At 34.6% G+C, this 20,472-nt stretch overlaps 1 protein-coding gene across 1 annotated transcript in view; it reads left to right on the plus strand.

Annotated features, from left to right (window-relative positions):
- Positions 1–215: 215 nt before the first annotated feature.
- Positions 216–20,472, plus strand: part of Sulf1 (Sulfated) — a 58,259-nt gene continuing 38,002 nt past the window's right edge. Inside the window, exon 1 of the mRNA XM_053745111.2 lies at positions 216–519. The gene's annotated coding sequence lies outside the window, so the exon portion shown is untranslated. The remainder of the gene's footprint in view (positions 520–20,472) is intronic.

Genomic DNA, 20,472 nt, shown 5'->3' on the forward strand with positions numbered 1-20,472 from the left:
TGATAGATAATACATGTATGGAAATTACAGTATCGCGTGCGAATAGATCCGATCCGATCCTATCTCCATCGTGGGAGAATGCAGTTTCGGTGTCAGACTGCATGCCATAGTGTAGGTACCTGTCTAGTGCACTGTTTAGTTTGGTCGTTGGTTCACATTTCGGCGAAATGTGAGGCTTCTTATTTTTTAACCAGCAGGTGACCGGTTGCGCGAGCGAGACGGGTGTAAAAGCTCTTATTATCCGTGTATTCCGTCCGTCTCCAAGTCTAGTGCTGCGTCGGCTGGCACGCTGGCCGATCGTTTCGCGGGCTCCGTAGCTGCCTGACTAGAAACGTCAAAAAGTTTACGAACACCGGCGTATTTGACCAACTGGACATTCAGTGTTAATTTCTCAGATATTTGCCACCTCTGTTGATTTAATTTTCTGATTTGGTTCATCCTGTTTTCTCGACCGTGTTTTAAATTTTGTGAAAAGTATCGAATGCAAGCGGGGCAGATCCTGTTGCACCTTCAATAACGGTGAGTATTTTTAACGTTTCGGCTTCATCCCTGTTTGTTTTGTCTGTAGATTCATGTTGTAGATCGGTTTTTGGTCTTCCATTTTATGTGTTCAGTTGGAAGATTTCACAATTTGTAATACCTATTATGTCAATGCTTTGTTTATTTAGTAATTTTACGTCTTGCACGTAATCTGTTGACACGATTATCTCGTTTAGTCGGAAAGTAGGTATTTATATTTAATGTTTATGACAAAATCTTAGTTTATTACTCTTCGTTAAATATTTTGTAGAAGTTTTAAATACAAATTTTCCATTCAAATTTACTTAATTAATATTAACTGGAATATATGCTTCAATACATATGTATAAGAACTCGAAAACTTTCCCTATTATGTTTTTCCAGATATTCATGCTATCTCTATATCGAACATTTTTCTAATTAATGAAATAAAAATAAATTAAGGTAATTTTTTATACGTCCAGTTGTAAATACCACCAGTGGAAATATTATGTGGAAACTTATGCTGTCTAATTCTAAACTATAGGTTTAGGAGTGAATCCTCACCTGAAGGTAGAAGTTTGATCGAAATAGGTGTTGAATAGTATCATTATAAAATGTAACTGTAACCTAAAAAAAGATTACTTCGTAAGAAGAAGGGAATATTTCATTAAACATTGTACTTTTAATTTCCTATGCACCAACAACTTGCATGAGGTTTCTACAATGGTCCCCAGGTCTGCTACCCGTCAGCATGCATAATAATAGCTAAAGAGAAAACATTTGCATCGGCTGCGTTATGGGTGGCGGCTGGATCAGGGTTGACAACACCGTTCAAATTCAAAATTCTTTTTTCGATAAGATGAGATGGTGATGATACATCAATTCTTAATGTCAAAAAATTACTTAGAACTAACTATATCTACCGCCGACTTTCAAGGCCAATAGCGGCGCAACCGCATCCTTTTCTTTTCGTTACGTACGTAGGTATCTACAATTATAAGCTGCACAAGCCTTCTCAGTCTGAATTTTGCTCCACCCATTGTAATTTTAGGGATCAAATGCTACCGAAGTACAAGTAAGGTAGTCACAAACTTTTCCCCCTCCCTTCTAAGCAAACCTCTATCTCTTTATAAATAATCTAGCATAGGAATGTATTTTTTCCTTTCTTTATGACTATGTAATTTTTCAGACCCTTTAAAAGAAAGGAAAATTCCTTGAACGACATTCTATGAAAGCAAACTAGTAATCTTTTCCGTTTGAACAGCAGAAACGTGTACTGTCCTCCTGGGCATTCCGTGAGCCCTTCAGCAGTTGGATAAAAATGTTATGTTATTTATATCGATCAAATTCCATAATTTCCTAAAGACGCAGTAGGAACCCAATTAAACTTTTAAACAATCTTCGGTCACGCACCATGTCGTGAGCCAAACTGCGGATTTTTGCGATTACTATAACCACGCCCTTTGGCGTTCATTGCGTAGAGATCCCATCGTCCTTTCTACCCTATATACATGACGTATAGTCAGCACAGCCAGCAAAGGATAGAAAGTCCAGATTTACAGTATAATTACCAGTAATATTTCTATTGATATTTGTTACATATTCAGTATTACGTCTTTGTTCCTTACGGGATAGACACAGCTAAGCGTTACTAAACTCGAAGGTCATTTAGTTATGTGGTATGTTTCCATAGATAGTGAAATGACGATCTTATTGTGTAACAAGAAGATCACGAAAGTAGCATTACTAATGAGATGGATTATGTTGATATTTTTTCTGTAATTAACAAATTTGATTGAGACTTTTTGAAATAATGGCAACGTTGCTATTTTTATGGCAACCCTATATGTAAAAAGTCTAGGTATAAGTCTTATCATTCTTCGGGAATAAACAACTGGGATCATAAATGGAACATAAACTTTCGGCGTTCTTCTCAATTGAAGGTAAATTAAGACTGCAAGGCGGGCTCCTGGTCCATTAACGTTAAAATTTAACGTGTAGGTAACGATGTTTCCACTGGAACAATAAGCTAATGCCTGCAACAGTTTTTACTTTGTTGTTTAGTCTCGTATTGTCATGGTCAAAATCTTTTGAATTTGGAATTTACATATCAACGACGAAAGCAATTATTTGCAGCACTTTCTCCTATTTCCCATATTATTTTTTATTTAACCACTTGTAGACCATCAACTTTTACGGATTCAAATGCAGCGCAGTTTAATTTAGAAACCTGAATTGAATCGCACTAGTATTAAAAATTAACTCGATGGTACGAATTAGCGATGTAGATCAGTTCTGAACTGAATCGTATTAAGAGATGATAGATAGTAAGCCCCCTGATTATTTTTATCAAAACACCCATTTTATTTGTCGTATCAACATTCAGATGGACCCAATGAGTCACTATGGTCAATCTAAAAATATCAAAGTTAACTGGGTCAAAATGGCTATAAATTAATGTGTGATGTTATCATGGATCACAACAGAAGTACCAGGGAGGCAGCGGGGCGCGGCGGTGAACCGTATAGACCTATTGTCATTCAATCGAGGCATTGTGGCTCTTTGTGGTTCTTTGTCGGCCCGTGTCAGAGCGGTAAGAGAGGTAACGAATTCACAGAAGACGGCTACTGGCAAAAATTGCAGCTAAAGTTGAACTAAATGTCTATAGTAAAGAATAAATAGCTATTTGGTTAGTAATAGTGAAGTGAAGTACAAAATGATGAGCAGAATTTGTATCAAAGATGGAAAACTGGATTGGAACGCTACTACTGCATTCTCATCCATATAACTGCAGTATAAAACAAGCATTTTATTTTTCTGCGATTGTAGAACTTGACTCTGAACTCAAGAAGATAACATTAAATATAGAAAGACCTAATCATTGTGTTCCAATTCTTCTGTTTCAGTAGAGTCGAAGAAGACAATAATTATATCATCTGAGCTTTTTGTAATAACGAGCATAACTCCATGTGTCATTTTTATCGCTATTCTAGAATCCAGATACATAATCATGTATTTAGTCCTCATGCGGTAGTCACAATCAGAACCGAGACAATATTCAACTGGATAGCGAACTTATTGATGAATGAGATTTAGGAATATTCATAGGTTGCTAGCTTTATCGCCTATTCTGGGATGATTTTGTTCTGTGGCACTTTTATTTTGTAACAGCAGACCGGCCATTCGACACGGGATCAAGTTGGAATATATTAAAGAATCATGGTGCGGGTTAGCACTATGGATACTATACTGTACTTCAGGAATCTTGGTGATGCATTTATTGGTAGCTGTAAAATATGAGCGAGTCAACGACTCAGATCTCCTCATTATGTATGTATTTATGTAGCTCTGTAACCGGAGCGTCGTTGAATTGAAATTTGATTACAGACAAACTGATAAGGTGAAACGACAGAAAAACTTGTAATAATAAAACTACCTCATATAATACATATGTCATTATTGTAAAATAATAACATAGTTGTAATGGGTGGTCGTCCACTATAAACGTGCAACCTACAGTCAGTTGGTGCAATTTGCTTCTACTGTATCATTTGCATCACTCATTACAAAGTAAAAAAATATAAATGTATCAGTGAACTAGCTTTTGCCGCGGCTACGCTCTCATTTGTAAAGATATTCCACATATTTTCCGTAGTTCTTTATAGGGCAGATAATGCGTTGTTCATACGTTTTTATGTCAGTTGAGAAGTCAGTTCGGAAGCAAATCAGTTTTTAAAACATATTAATTATAACGATAGGTATGTAAATAAATATATTATGATTATACCGCTCATTGCCCTACCTACGATATTATCAAATTGTTCAAATCGTTATATGTACTTAAAAGAATCGAAAATATATTATGGTAGAGCGTGTTTTTTCAATTACAAAATATTACTAAATAACACAATTTATTGTGAAACAATGAAATTATTATTTTTATTAAAAACCAAAATGGTTTTTAATACATAATTTTGTTTTCTCTGTGGCGGTTACCCTATTACAGAATAAAATGCTACTGTACCCGAGCATCCCCAAACAAGATAGTCAAACGTTTGAGATAAGAGGACCCTAGATAAATATGACTCAAACTACTGATGATATTTAGATGTCCCAAGATGAAGATACATTGAGATTATTAATCCCGTCAGTAAAGTAGAGCATGGAGTAGACATACATTATACTCAATCCCAAAAAAGTATTATAGGTTTTTGAATTCCAGAAATAGGTTAGGTTAGAATCCAAATACAAAACTCAATGACTTTGTATAGAAAAGATTTTTATGTTCTTTCTTATGCATTTCCATATATTTTGGAAGTTTTTGCAATTATTTTGCTGAACATATTGTGAATATCTATGTAATATAAGATCTTTGTTCAAACCGAGTCACCCTAAAAAAAAATCAACTCCACCAACAGTAGGTAACTCTTCTTTATTAAAATTCTGATCTACTTGTATCACCGAATAAAGAAAAGAAACAAGATTCATTTCCGTTGAAATTGTTTCATGTTTCATATGTAAATATTTATTCATGTATTCGTGAATAATCTTTGCTTCTGCATTATTGGTTTCGCTAGATTCTTTATATAAGAAAAAATAAACGTTGCCGTTTATCTGAATTGCTGTAGTATTTACTGAATAATAAAAAAGCCTTGCACTATCTATCCGAATAATCATAGGCGCCACAGGTTCTGTAAAGGCCGCCGCGTCTCCTCTAAAATGGATTCCATACAAAGTATTATTGTCACTTTCTCACATTCAAGGCAAATGAATGGCCCCACAAAGAAATCGCGCACATTCATCCCACTCGTGCCATTGTTTGTATCCCTTTACCATCGGTGGCCGCCCTGATAAAAAGGGTTCTTGCTAAGCGCCTTCAAAGGTAATAAAAAAATGTTCATTCATCGGTCGTAAAGATAAAAGATTAGTTTGTTAGCGTTACAGGACTTGTCAGGCAGGGGTGGCAAGTCAGGTAGAATATACACACCTGTGAGAAAATGAAACGGTTGATGAGAAGTAGACACCTTGATTACCGATTAACCAAAAGGCGGAGAATAGAGAAACAATAGATGTCATGTGGTACCCGGCTATCGGTTAGTAGTGGACGGGTTAATATTGCTAACAATAATATACAAAAACCTCTATTGTACTTAAATCAAAACATACAGTTACAAACTTGAAAATGAAATCAGATGAGCAATAGGAAGCCTTTTTCCAGACAACATTTAGCAGAATAACAAGAGTTGCTAACCACTAAAACCCTGACAGAGCCTGTTACAAAAAGTATGTACATATACCTGCAGTAGTAGCTCGGTAGCTATTTTTTACTCCTTATTCTTATAGGCATTATGCATTGTACAATTTATGTATGCCCATAAGCATCCAACAGTGCCATAGCATCTACTTGGAAGGGTGTTATAGCAAAAACAACATTACATGGTCACATTTTGAGTTGATACTCGACATTTTTTACAGAGTCACCTGTCATGTGAGACTTCCAGTTTTACGATTATCCCGATGCCTTCAAGGAATGCTGATGTCCCTTCTATGTCAAACATCTATAAGTATAGATACTTAGTCCAGTTTACGATCGCGGTGGCGTGTGGTTCTGTGGCCTTAGAATAGGACCAATACATACTCCGTGGATTTCATGACCACTGAAGATGACAGCTTTGACAGCTGATAGAATCATATCCTAAGTCTTAAAAATTTCAATAGAATTTTTTCACGTGGTCCCTGAGTCTTTGTGTGTTTAAAACCAAGATTGAAAGGTTTATGTCTACATACTGTCGGTTTATAATACACCTAGTCTAACTAAAATATAGGTATAAAAGGCAGACTTTCTGTAATATTTATTAAAGTTGTTCTCTTTGGTTAATGGTTTTTTATACCTCTCGCAGAGAGTGACCAATAAGGTACTGGTATTTCTGAATAAGGATGGTGAAGTATCCCTGATAATTTCATCCAAGTAAGGACTTACATTTTACATTAATTATTCCTTGTTCTCAGTTTCTGGTATTCATTTGCTGGGATAAATAGTTTCAGATATTCTAGTCATTTTTGATAAAAGTACTGAGAAAATTCCTAGATATATCCTTCCCTAAGCGACGTTCTTTAAAATTTAAATAAAGTAGGTATGTACCTTACTAAAAGTAAAATAATTAGCGCAAAAATCCTACGAACAAAGCAAACATTCTCAAACAGCTCTGACGCTTTTCGATTTACTTTTCCAATTGAAGCTTCAATAACAAAGTTTATTTATTCGAAAATAACACTGTAAAAGTGTTTACTCGGCTATGGAATGCAAAGGTTAATTTTGTCGCGTTAGCCATAAATCTATCGTTACAATCACATCTGACTGTTTTATACTTTGTCAAATGCCATTCGATTTTTAAATAACTTCGAAATTCGGTATTGGGCATATTAGATGCCAATTTTTTAATTTTACTTTTTGCTTTTTTCATCCAAACATCGTTGTGCAGCCATTTTGTTCTGCTTTAAATTAAAAATGGACGCTGATCAATCGATTCGCATTTCAACGCAGCGCGCTGTGCTGAAACTATTTGAAATTTTATGGGGTTCTTTATAGTAGAAAAATACTGATCGGTACTCCAAAACAGCTGGGAGCTATTCAAACCAGTGCGCATAACTCTAATGGAATTATCAATCATTATAAAAAGTCTGTCATAATATGACTTAATTTCGTGGTAGGTTCGCTCCCCTGGGAGCATTCAGTACTTATCGGTTATCGGCCGACCGATCCATCCACAAACTTCAAATGTAATGGAAAAGCGATGTCGTCAGCTGGAGTAAGCGTCTGCAATGGCTCCATAAAATATAGACAGCATAGATGGGCGGTTTCAGAAATGGCTCTAACATAAAATGTGTTAGGAAGAAAGCGGGAATACGATTTTTTTATAGTAGAGTGGGCAAATGAGAATGCGGGTCGCCCGATGTTAAGACACCGCAACGCGCCTATGGACAATTGAACACCGGTTACCTTGGCTTTTTGAAAAAACGATAAACACTTCTTAAAAGCCTCAATGTTTTCTTAGCAAAACCAAAAATCCTCGCTGATAACTTGGTTCTTTCGAATAAGGAGAAGATAGTGACAAAATAGTTACCCTCGCAAAGTTTTCTTAACACTATGACACCTTAATATGATAAACGGAATGAATTATCACTCATTCATTCACTTATATCATTCATCTGAGCTGAGTAGATTCCCGGGTTCATCCTCATCTATACATCGGAATTAATTATCCGCCTACATTTTCTTCTCTACTTGGCACGGTCTGTTTATCTTATTGGTTATGATGTATCACTCTATACTGTCATTATTTTGTGGTAGGGTAGGTACCACATCCCGGCGCATTTCGAAAAATGGCACGAGATTTAACGTTTCTGCTTTTATATTGAAAGCTATTGCCCCATTGGGATTTAGGGACGGTTCTAATTTAAGTATCTTCGCCTATTCTCTAATGGGAGGGCGAACGGCTAACTGTCGTGTTGTTTATCTTTAGGGAGAACTAGCCGATTTATTAGTACGTTTCTTAATAATACTTAATATTGATTAGATTCTACATTAAATAAGGTTATTGTTATATAATTTGCATTCAGTCATTACTGGCTCGCACATTTGAGGATGTTTTTTTGATGAATGTTGTTGAAGAACGGTATCATTTCTTACTACGTCATATTTATAATTAATAACATTAGTATACGTTTTAGATACTATGTGGGTTTACTACAATGTTCTAGTCTCAACTGTACCAATTTTTAGTTTCAATATTGTACTAAATTAGATAGATTCTGAAACCTAATCAGTCGTTGAAATTAAGCATTGAAATCTATTAAATAATTAATCGAAATGGTATTACAATGAAAGCACTACCTTTATAAAACAATGTATTTAAACTTTCAAAACTAAACTGTTTACTGAAACTATTAATAAATTTTATTTATCTACGTCAGACTGGTCCTAACTTTTCAAAGTTATTAAGCTGAACCATTGTGCAGTTGTCTGTTCACTAAATGATTACGACAGAATAATCCAAAATTTAAATGGAGGCAAATGAAAATGTATAACTTAATGAAATAGGCCGTCAGTAAATATATGAGACAATCTAAAGTTAAGAACTGTACTGTACCATGGACCAAATATTACATAGTGGTATTTATCTATAACTTTTTATTAAATTATTAATTTCAAAAATGATTTTAAAAAATTAATGTTACTAGTATCCAACTTGTGAAATAAAATAAAAGCAATAAGAAAAATATATTGTCGGAATGAATTCATGTCACGGGGCACGGAAGCTTCGGATGTCTCGGCTGCTATCGACGTATTTGCGAGGATGAGCTGGTGTGCTCCTTATGGGTCCACTGGACAGATGTTTTAGACGATCTTTCACCCTAAAATAAATATCAATCAATCGCGATTGATCGATAAGTTTTATATCAGATAAAATAGGCTAACATATTGGTCTAAATTAAAAAAATCCAATTCTTTAAAGGCAAGCAAAACCAAAGTTTAAATTGTATATTGTTACAGATGTATTATCAAGTAAATTTACATTTGATGATTTTTTAAAACTCTTATTGCGAAAGATTATCATTTAGACAATAATAAGAAAACGGTTAGGTGTTTAATATAATAATAGTACCTATTTATTTTTGTTGAATGCAATCCTAATTAAGTTACATTTTATGTAGTGAAAAATATATTTCATATTTTAAGGGTGGAAAAATATTTTTTTATTTTAAAGTTTCCTAAATGGAGACACACACAATCACAAAGAACAGAGTGGATAAAAGGTTTTCAACATTCTCATAGATATAGATAGCCACAAAAACGGTTTCCTGCATTCCATATTACCACGCATACTAATATCGCCTAATACTTCATTTGCCATTCGCACCTCGATCACAGCACCGCCTAATCACGCTGATATTAATGTTATATTAATATTAATAATTATTTATTATAATAGCTTAATCGTATTCCAATATGATCAAATACCGTATCAAATATCATTAGATAAATCTTCAGTTAGGAATTTCTTACGACGCCATTTGTCGATTCTGTTTTATCGAACTTATCTAATAGTATAATTGAGCGACTCTTTTAAAGACTATATATATTCTTTCATATTGAGTTATATAGTTATATCAATATATTTATTTATATAGATTACACTGGTGAAATACTTCGCCTGGTAGACAAAGCAGGATGCTGAAGACAGGTGGAGAAGAAAAAGCAGAAAAATGGTATAAGTCCTTTATTGTTTGGTGGCTCCTTTGCTTTGGTGGCAGGAACCGGGAATGGGTTCATGAAGCTACATCTTTTAATTATTTAATTTTCTACGCGAAATCCTTATATCTATAAATTATTGTATTCTGAAATATTTTACCTTCGCAGGACTTAGTAATCAGCCCAGAATAAACTTTACCTGGCCGCCCCTTTGAACAGCCTGAGCAAACATAGACGTGCCTAATGTCAGCCCTCGTCGTTATTACAAAGGAATAGAGTCTAAAATTGGACCTGAATCATTTGACCGTGAAAGTAGACAGGGGCAAATCTTTCAGCAGTAATTTATCGTAGGATTCGAGACTCGTGTAATTGGACAGCAGGTGGTCTGTCGCCGAGGTGCCTTTCTGCAGCCCTTTGTTTCAGAAGACTGATTGCTAATGGTTTTTGTTAACAGCAGAAAACATTCGTTTAAATGTTGGCTTTTATCATGAACGTTGGTCTTGATATATATAAAGTATAGTTTTTTATTTATGTACACAATAATTTATACTACAACTAAAAGAAAAAAAGATAAAACTAATTAAAACAAACTATAAAAAAGCATAAGAATGATCCTAATCCTAACTACTTAATGTTATAAATCCTAACTAATGTTATAAATGCGAAAATAAGTTTGTTTGTCTGTTACCTCTTCACGCTTTATCTACTCAACCATTCTTCTTGAAATTTTGGATACATGTAGTTTGATGTATGGAGAAGGATATAGGGTACCTTTCATCTAGGAAAAAAAATATGCGGGCGATGACATGGGCAAAAAGCTAGTTTACATATATTTACAAAAATAACAGTCCCAGCAATTCGTAAAAAATAATAATCCCCGAAACAAAGTAATAATTGTCATTAAAATCAATCAAATAAAATCTAGATTATAATTTTACATAATAAAGTTTTATTATCAGATGCACATAAATTAAACGACGTGTGAAAATGAATATTTGCAAACATCCACGACTAATATAGCAGCAGCGGGTGACTTTATGCGCTTTGCTTTTAATTTTAGATAGCTCTGAAACATGGCCAAGAAATACATCTTAGAGCATGCAGAAACCTAAGCAAATATTTGCTGATGAAATGCCAAGATATTAAATGCTCCGTGCCCTCGGCTAGCCTTGAAGGGCTTCGAAGAATGTGTCCCTGGCTTTACATTACGCTCTGGTATTGTTGGGGCGCGAATTTGTATGCCTACACAATGCCTCTTTTTGGAATATCAAAAACGAGACATGCTAAGGGCATGTCATGTCACATCTTCTTATGTAAATTACATTTTAGCTTGCATCTGAGCGAAGCAAATATATTATTTTTGGAGCGTGGTATATAATCAATCGCAAAAAATATATACAGGAACGTCGCCTTCAAGAAATTATTTCTTGAGATGTTGTTCTGGATATGCATACTGCATGAAAGTAACATCACTTATATTGACTCATTCAACTTCGTAAAATAAATCCACATTCCAATGTAAAAACATCATTCATGGTTTGCAATTAGATTAATAAGCTGGTTGTCTAAATTAAGAATCTAGATATAAAATCATCACAGACTTCCTCTACTATTCTGCAGGAAGTCTGTGATGATTGCACCAGTTTTAGGACTTAATGAAATAAAACCAAGAGTAAGTAGTTACTTACTTTTGGTTTTAGGACTTCATGAAATAAAACTGGTGCATCAGAAAATACTTATCTTTTTAGCATTTGGATACTGTATTCAATTATAAAGCTAATATACCTAGGGACCAAAGCTAATTACAAAAGACGTAAATGGGCGGTCGCATCAAGACTTCATAAAAGAAACTAGTGAGGCACGCCAGGCGATAGGACCATATCCTTAGATAGCGTTGGTGTGACAACAATGTCATGGGATAGAAGAGCCGCCGTCACGCAAAAAGATAATAATCGTTAAGGAGAAGTTATAAAGGCATCTAGATACTAAACGTTAGAATTAACTTTTGTTATTATAAAAAATTTACGGTGCTATGTATCAGTCAACTTTCATGTTAACTTTAACCTGCGCAAAAAACGTACAAAGTACATCATTTTATCTAAATGTTAGCGAGGTCACCCTTATTCTTTACTGGTATGACAAAATCATTTCGTAGTTTTTGTGTTTATTGCCTTCTACAGATACAGATTTTTATAATATATAAATAATCTTTATATATTAGAAATTATGAAGAAAAAAAACTACATTTTTTAAAGAACAAAAAGTATTTATCTGAAATTTAGCATAAGATAAAAGTTATAAAGATATATTTCCAAAATGCGGCATGAAATATTTAAGATGATTATTGAAGGGACCAGTTGTATTGAATAAGAATACAGTTAGAATCTCGCCTTAAACAGTCCAGAGTAATCGCAATTTACAAGATGTGGTAATTAAGGCAAGTTAAACAGAGCTGCCGGCGAACGCGCAAAAACATGGGCTTGTCCACTGCATAGGAATTAACTTATCTGCTACGGTCACAACACAACACTCAAGCAAGCAACACTCGCAAGTATGCGAATGAAGCAAATAAATTTTATTCTAAAAACAATAATACAAGATGTAATAAGAATAAAATGCATTGTCATTGCAAGTTGCTGTAGGCATTACATTAAGCTTGCAGATACAATTTTAAATATATACCAGTCAACATAATTATCATAACAGCCATTGCCTTGTCCTTCTTCGGACATAATAGGCCTCCCCCAAGACTACCTGTATACACTTGCTTTTTACACTTGCCTTCCTCTTCCAGTGTGTCTGACGGGATCTATTTTGACCCAACTCTCCCATAACAATCTTAAATCTCGTAAAAAAAGGATTTCTTTATCTAACTTCTTATGTAATTCTTACATGGCTCACTATTTTACTATAGCCGATGAACACAATCTGGACCGAACTACAAAATTGATTCTGTATTTTGTTTCTGTAGGTTTGACTTTATTAGATATAAATATTTCTACGGAACTATGGAGCCTAAAGTATATTTAGACATGCATCTGAAGTTGATAATTAGTCAAATACATAAAGAGTAAAAAAATGTTTGACTTATCAGCGACGCCAGAGCTGAAAAAATGTTTACCTTATTTACAACTCATGTATCTTATTATAATTTGTTGACTGGTTTGCTTACGTGTGAGCATGCAAATTCGGTCGAATCTAATTTACGGTCACAACCGGTCGGATGACCAATCAAGATAATGTCGCTTGTCGTCGTTTTAATTTCATATCGAGGTGTCGTGAACCCACAACGCTATCCTTTGACATGATATTTTTGCAAATTTTTGCCACAATTTTTATGTTAAGTTCTTGAATAAGAAAGACCGGTCAATTTCCGTATTTATCTTAGAAATTAAAATACCATGAAACTTCCCGATATAATACGGGTTCAAAATCTAAAAATTAAAAAAAAAACTTTAGCGCTTACTCAAATTAAAATTCAAAATTATTTCTTGAACTTAGCATGATAACTATGCGTCACTTGTTGATGTCAAAAATTTACTTAAAACTAAGCCTACTGCCGACTTGCAAAGCGCAGGTGAAGAAAAAGTTGTATAGAAAGAAGTGCTAACATAATTTTCAGCGTTAGGTAAATCGTGAAATGACTGTAACATGAACCAGTCATTGTAGTAAGTACTTACATAGACCCTTCGCAGAAAATATTGATTTTAGAAGCTTACAAAGGTCGTTTCGTTCATGCCTAATTCGGGTATGGAGTTGATCCTTAGGGACTTAAAGGTCGATGGAACGGTGCGTATCATTGTCTTCAGGAAGATAAATTTATATTTAGTAATCTTAAATGCTTAAAACGATTGAATATAGATTTATGTAATGAAGCGAGGTAGTGGTCTAGTGGTGAAGATGTACAGTTTCATTTCATTTTCATTGATAACCTGCTTCTGGTTAAGGCAAACATTGTCGTGAGGAAACTTTGCACATTATGTAGTTCACTATTGTGTATAAGACTTTAACCGCTAGATGGCAGTCAAAATTTACTATATGAGTAAAATGTAAAATCTGACACTAGTGCTAGTAGTACTGTTGTACGAAGTACTTACTAAATTCATGCTGACGCAAGTTTTGCGCGATTGATTCGTTTTAAAATCCTTTGCTTAAGTATGTATATTTTGTAAATCTTTCCTGTTTAGTCTATGCAGTTGGTATCACAGCCAAAACTGCGTCATAAAACCACGCTGAAAACAATATATTTATTTATGTCGGCAGATTTAAAATATTAAGGTCATACCTACTTACGGCCTGTCTGTGCGCCGCGGAGCCACATGGCTATGTGGTCGTGGGAACGTACCAGCATCACAGAAACCAGAATAATGAGACAACTAGATATGCCAACTGCTGTCTTTTAATATAACATTTTTTACATTACAAATTTATATTCTTAAAATAGCTTCGGAATAGCTGATATATGAGTTGGATTTTTCTAGATTTTTTCATCTACCACGTAAACAAGAATTTCATTTTCAAACATGTATGTATAACAAACAATTATTTGTTCTTGTTCCAAGTTCTACAATGACATTTATCTATACATGTAACACCTAAACAAAAAAGACTTAAATCTGCTACAATAGCACCATAATCCAAGACCATTAGTTTTGATTTGTGCTGCAATAACCCTGTCGCAGCTGTAGCTCGTCTATAACACCCCTAGTGTTATAATAAACATTTAGCACGCTATCTTACCACAATCTCTAATTGTCCTACAATGTGAGAACAGCTGTTGATACTAATTAAAGCCGACGACAGTCATATCATTACAAGCCTCCTATATAATTATGACTATAGTTATTGTGGTTGATTCCTGGAATTAGCGTTCATGAGATAAGATCAGTGACTTTTTTCTTTTTAACGAGCAATACGTCTAGCAAATAATTTCTTTGCACTGTTACGATAGTGCCTGACTGTTTGGTTTATTTGCCTTTTAACACTTAATAATTAGTGTTAAGTGCAAAGGGTTTCAATGACTGGTCATAATCGTGTCTTCCACTACATTATAGTTACATGGTCATTGTATTATTTACACAGGTGTCTTGTTTAATCTGCAAAGCCTCGCCACATCTTGACACCCAGGTTTGAATAGACCATGTGAGATTACTGAAATTGATATGGTATTTTATTGATACAACACTTAGCGCAGTACAGATTATTAATGCTTCAAGTCTGCAAATAGCTCTTGCTGGTTTCGTTATAGTTATAAGTCCTTAAGCTGGGAAAATGTCGAGAGTTCCCTTCTAAGTCTGCTTAAATTACGCCGTTCGGAGCCTTAATGTCGAAACAATTGTGTGAGATACGCTCCTTTGTTAAACTCTGTGGTCTGAGGTGTGGTCTCATGAATAGCGATCGAGATTTTAGGAAGATTTTGTTAAGTTGTAACGTCTGATGTCACTATGTCGTGGATTATCACAGTTAGTAATTTATCTTAAGCTAAAATAAGAAAATGATTACACAGCTCTGATAATTATGTATGATTATCTTAGAGATGATTCCTGTAATTAGCTTTCTTGACTTCAGGTCAAAGGTCTTTTTCTTTTTTTCATAAATCCCTACAATCATATCTTGTTGGTTTTGCATCATCTGCACTGTGCTCTTGTATCAATAACTTTAATGAAGCTTGGGTTTTGTGTAATTCAGACCTAACCAACAATTTCATACTTTATGCCAGGCCAAATTCGCAGCTATTATTATAGCAAGAGTATGGAATTAGAATTATTATTATTGGAATTATGGAATAAATCATCGAATTGTCATTTTAGACTTCCTATATCCTCTTCCAAACACATACGAGAGCAGCTATGTTAATATTATAAATGCTAAAGTATATCTGTATGTCTGTCTATATGCCCGTCAGTTCCGCTTTCACGGTTAAACCGTTGGATCGATTTTAATAAAATTTGGTATATTAGTTACCGTTAACGTAGACTATTATTTTTTTCAATAATGAATCCCCAAATGACTGTCTTGGCGGCGGTTGAAACTTTGTATGAAAATCTTGATGAAAATCATGTCTGTTCCGCTTTGGCAGAGAATTAAACGCGGGCGAAGCAACAAATATAATAATTACGAATGTTTTTATGTAAGTTTAGCTGTAATTTTGAGTGGCTCGGTATCAAAGATACCGTCATTATGATTATCCAACTACGCAAAAAAAAATTGTTTGACAAATTTAGATGAATTTTGCACACTGAAGAGTATACAATAGCAATAGTACAGGTACTTTTATCCCTTTTAACATTGCTGTTTATAATACAAAAAATGCAAGGTTTAAAGTGAAGTTGTTGGATTTTCTTTGTACTACCAAGCAGGCAAATAGGCATGGAGCCCATCAGATGGTAAGTGGTCGTCTATCAACGCTTGCAACACCAGGGGTGCCATACGCGCTTTGCCTATTTTATGGCCTAGGATCTGTTGTTACCTTGTACCCTTTAATTACATTGCCCGAATATATTCCCGAAAATTGAAACAACATATGGACCCCTCATCGGCTAAGCACGGCTGTCGCTCCTAGTCAGACACACCCTGGCCATAACTCAATTCTATTTTGTTGCTATTCGACGAATTCAATCAATTTACACAAATTTACGCGCAATTTTGTTCTGGCATGTTGTCTAATATCCATTTAGATTTAATTTTATTCAATTGGCGGGTTCAGATTTCGTTATAGATAAATTTATCGGCTTTTATTGTATAAAAAACAACATTTTATTCTATGTCAATGGTTTGTTCAAGTTCGTATTGTAATTAATGTAATTAATAATCAAGTCTTGCAAGTTAGATTTCGTTTCTGTTTCCATGACAATGCATTATTATTATAAGCATGATCTGATGGTGCGCCCAGGATCGGCTCCAGCGAGGGAACTCCTCAACGGTTTACAGTACGGACAATGACTTTTTGCCACAAGATCTCTCTGACGACAAAAATTGTGGCTTGTGGCAAAAATGAAATTTTTGTAAAAAAAACTTGTGTAAATGCATAGATTGTTTACTGTTCCGCAAATAGGTACATATACAAATAGATAATTGTAAAATGTCCGGTATTACTGCTGCATAAAGGTGAATGTGCAATAATGGGCATAATACAGCTTTGCATTTTGTACGGATATAATGAGTACATCGCGTGATACTTTATCATCTGTCTGTTTGCAAATTGTTGTTTTTCCATTTATTTTCATGATACATTTTGATGTTCTTATTGAAAAGTGTGATAAGTGGATTAATATTTATATGATATACACGTTATATAGTCGTATAATTTGTAAACGTTTACAACTTCACTTCAATGTTTGATCATAGTAAACTGTTTTATTTTACCTACAGCACATCGACCTTATTTTAAACCCAAATTCATTATAAACTCGCTGCTATTACCGTGCCATAGAAGTCTGTTCAGGGTAACTTGAAGTGCTATTGACTGTACTTACTTCAAACTGTTCACTAATAATTATTTTTTGATTAATTCGTCGTTTCCATATCTATCTTGGCTTCCGATAATAGTATTATGATATCCACTCTTTTCTGTTGTCCATTTCAAATCATAAATCATCATCCGAATCAGCCATTTTAATGTTTGCTCTGCTGAGGCACTGGCGTTCCTTATAGGATATGAAATAAGGACAATGGCGGATTGGTCTAAGACGAGTCATTGAATTAGAAAATTTTCACATCTATAAAGTACTTATATATCTCAAAAAGCTTCAATGTACTGGCATTGGTGTATTTTACGACTGCAAATACAGCTGGGACCAGGGGCAATATAATTTTATGCGAACGGAACCTACAATACCAAGTGGACCTAAAACTACAGATTATCACTGTTATTCATAGAAAAGTTTAAGCCAAAGTAGTATTTATAATTTAGTTTTAATTTCATAGTTTTAATTTCAACTTAATATTGTTTTCTAGTACTTTATGTTGTAAATAAAGCTGAAGTAGGTGCAAGTATGTACAGAATGTAGGATTGATAGAAAGAGACAAAACATAATTTAAGCTATGTTTTAACTTTTTTTAAAATTAAAAACGGGGTATATATCTGAAACTGTAACAACTAAAGCTGAATCAAGTGTCGAGAGTTGAACCAACATTAAAGCAGTTTCGCTGGAAATGGAGAGGCCGCCGGACCTCGGCAAACAGTCCGTAGCAAATCCGTTTATTGGAACTTTGATTGCACAACACTCTGATGCAGATGGTATTAAAGGTGCATGTACATTTACATTTAAAACGACAATACCTTGAATACTATATAATACGCAGATAAGATAGACTGGTCGATTGCCTATCTGGTTTATGCGTCGAAAGTATTTTAATTGCGTAGGGTCAACCCCAGATTTTCAAGTTATAATAGTAACAGTTATAATAGTAGTAGTCTGCATTTCGTGAGCTATAAGAAATATTATATACTTTGGTAATTAAAATTGTGAAGCATTTGTTTCAAAATTGTGCCTAATTTGATTCAGTATCATTCACGAACACGATTTATTCTAAAAAAATTTAACATTGTCGCGATAATTTCAAAGTGATTAGATAGAAATACGTTTATGCGTAATGTGTATACGCCTTTACTCTCTAATTCCTTGATATATTATATTTAGGTCTTTATAGGATTTCTAATACTTACTTATTCTGGTAGTTAGTGTTGTGAATTCCGCTAACAGTAGGTAATAGCTTACCAGCGTATTTACGAATAATCATAGTACCTAGCCTAAGTGCCTAGTGTATTAGTAGTACTAGTGGTTCAAGGCTACGAGGTATATCAAATTAATAATTCTATGACTCGTTTAGAGCTTATGAATATAGCACATGTGGCGTTTTCGAGTTGCATTTTACAAATGCGTTATTGCGCGAGTTTTCAACGCGACTTGCATTATTGTCAATAACAGTGTCACTCCAATTGATTTTGCAATCCTGGACCTTAGAACTCCTAAATATAAACGCTCAAATAAAACTTTGTTTATCACAAAGTGAGTTTGTGGGTAAATAAAACTAAATTAACATTCTGATACCGTGCAAGATCATTTTTGATCATTCTTGCCATAAGTTATGTCACCCTAAACTTATTTCTTGAGGAATGAGACGTTTTTTATTGTTTTCGACGCTACTTACTTGATGAGGTGTATGTATATTTAGTAGCCCGCAAAAACAAAGTGCGGTAGCGAAGTAAAGCGTAGTGTGCACAAGCTCTTAGGTACTTATTTTAGGTCGTCTTAGTATAGAAACTTTGGTGTCGGTTGTTTTGCTAGCAGGTCTCTGACTTAGACAAAGTCACGCAGTATTTCCAGTATATCCGCGTTGTGGGTTTAAAATTAACTTATTTCTGTAATGAAGTTAAATTATAACTTCTGAATTTTAGGTAGCTCTATAACGCAGTGGTTTGTGTGCTCGACCGCAGATCAAACAATTTCCGCAATGGTAGGTCTCGGGATGGGTAACCATAAATAAATAATCTTGAGCTCCTCCTGTGCTTCGGAAGGCACGTTAAAACGTTGGTCCCATAGTTGTAATATAATTGAATTTTATATTTTTATGTTTGTTCTCAAACTTGTATTTAATTTTGCATGCATACTATAATTGTCAAACAGAACTGGCATCTTTATTTTGTTAAACCATTTATTATCTTGTATCCTTTTCACTATCAAATAAGGACTAGATTCATCCTGTGGATTCATCCAAACAATCTGCGATGGGTTCGGTTGGTAGATAATGGCCAATTCTCCTTATTCATGGATGGAGAATGCCCCAACGGTGGGGGCATTAATGGCTGTGATGGTGTATTCATATAATTTATATTGCACATAATAAAAACATAATATAGTTTATTTCTCAACTGTAGTAAATTAGTAGGTATAAGACTTTCATAATACATAACAAGATATAGTGGTATTGAGTAGAGAACAAAGAAACATTTAATTAAGAAATTAACTGCACAGTGGCCACTGCGACCCGTTAATGTCAATAAATAAAATTGTTTAATGTTCTTTCCGAACGAACTTTTATTGAAATGAGAGTCAATACGTTCTGATAGATTTACGGTCGTAAAAGTCTTGTTCAATTGCTAAATAATGTGATCCCCAATCATAGTCTGGCGCTGGCCGACTGGTAGTCTGGTATTCGAGTGGGGCCTGACGCGTTATGTGCATTTCGCATAATGATAAGTTCTCACAATGTGCACAGTTTTAAATTAAATTCTTTAAACGGGCCTGTTGTCCACATGTGAGACTATTTTTGTTGTCATTGTCAATATACTCCAATGCTGCGCTAAAGACTCCCTTAATTTCCTCCACTCGTATCCGTCTTTCGTCTTCCTTACCAGGTCTTTCAAAACCGTCTCTCCATCGATTTAAAAATGTAAAATTCAGTTCATGAAGCCGTATTTGAAGTAGTTCCATATTATTGAGAAGCATCTTGCCTAGTGGACTATTTAGGAAGTGTTCAATTTTGTTGCATATTTTACGAAGTGTATAGTATTTTGAGAAGTTCAACATTTTGCGTCCAATACTTATTTTGCGGGGTGCACATTATGCGTCAGACTCATTGAGTGCAGATAACAGAGAACATGGTATTATGGCTGTTACAGCTTGTTCCAGCTAGATATTGCCGCGCTGTCGCCTGTCTGCGAGCTGATAGCGAAATTTTATTGCTTAATTCCAGGGCTCTAACTTGCGTCATGT

The sequence above is a fragment of the Plodia interpunctella genome, chromosome 5 (genome assembly GCF_027563975.2).
Source record: "Plodia interpunctella isolate USDA-ARS_2022_Savannah chromosome 5, ilPloInte3.2, whole genome shotgun sequence".
In the NCBI taxonomy this organism is placed as follows: Eukaryota; Metazoa; Arthropoda; class Insecta; order Lepidoptera; family Pyralidae; genus Plodia; species Plodia interpunctella.